General features: G+C 37.7%; 1 protein-coding gene across 4 annotated transcripts in view; it reads left to right on the top strand.

Moving 5' to 3' along the window:
- Veph1 (ventricular zone expressed PH domain containing 1) overlaps positions 1 to 1,126 on the top strand; it is a 213,456-nt gene that overhangs the window by 188,961 nt on the left and 23,369 nt on the right. The gene's annotated exons all lie outside the window — the stretch shown is intronic.

Below are 1,126 nucleotides of genomic sequence, written 5' to 3'. Positions count from 1 at the left end.
TGGGTAGGGAAGTGGGGGGCGCTATGGGGGACTTTTGGGATAGCATTGGAAATGTAATTGAGGAAAATATGTAATAAAAATATTAAAAATCAAAAAAAATGACTAAATTAGCTGATTTTTGCATTTTCTCCCACAGGGACTAACTAATAATACAGTAATTGTCCACATATAGTCTGTGTTCCAATATTTTTTAACTGCTATCCAGCCTCTCCATAAATTAGGAACAAATCATAAGTAAATTAGCCATCAGGAAAGAAATTCAGAAATATAAAGTATTTCTTAGCATGTCCAGACTAAGGCTCTACTGCTTTTTCAGAAGCCAACAGTCATGAACTAGCTTGTATTGTCACCTCATATACGTCCTACTGGTAGATCTGGTATTTTCTTCAAGATAAGCTGATTTCAGAAATTGAAATTTCAACCTCTAAAGCCAGTCCAAATTAAAACATGGAATTTTAGAAATCCCTATAACAATTATTCCACAATGTTCTAGTGTGCTGTAAAGACAAAGGAAGTTTAAGTGTTTAGCTGTGATCTTTTTCTCTGATTTGTTTTACAAGAGCGGGAACTTTGATGTGGTAATCAGTGGGTAATTGTTCCATGTGGCCCAATGATTACAATAGAAACTATTTGCAGTCCAAATAGCTGACTCAGTTCTAATAGTCATCTTACAAAGGTACAAAGCAGATGATTTCCAAATCCCAGAAATAACTCAGAAACCCTCTGAGACCTGTCTGCTGATCCCACAGAACCCATTACTCCAGTTAGTGAGAGAACAGAGGTTGAGCAAGAAGGTTTAGCCGAACGTAACTGACTTCTGGAAAATGATGCAAAGCCTCCTTACAGCTGCCAGTGAGTCTTAGAACCGCAGGACCTGTAACAGTAAAAGAAGGCAGAAGGCTTCCCTGGGGCTGTCAGGACTTACAGCCTGCCACTTTTTTTTTAAGAAGGAGGAGAAGTAGGTCATGACTCTCACTCACTCTTGCAGCCTGAAGCATGTGAGGTGACTTAGTTCTTGCAAAAAAAAAAAAAAAAAAAAAAAGGGGGGAAAAGAAAAAAAAAAAAAAATACAAAAAAAAAAAAAAAAAAACAAAGGCGGGGGGGAAGGGGAGGAGAAAGAAGGAAA

This window comes from Mus caroli, chromosome 3 (assembly GCF_900094665.2).
Source record: "Mus caroli chromosome 3, CAROLI_EIJ_v1.1, whole genome shotgun sequence".
Classification (NCBI taxonomy): Eukaryota; Metazoa; Chordata; class Mammalia; order Rodentia; family Muridae; genus Mus; species Mus caroli.
The sequence above is the reverse complement of the archived record's forward strand: the minus strand, read 5'-3'. Positions and strand labels throughout refer to the sequence as shown.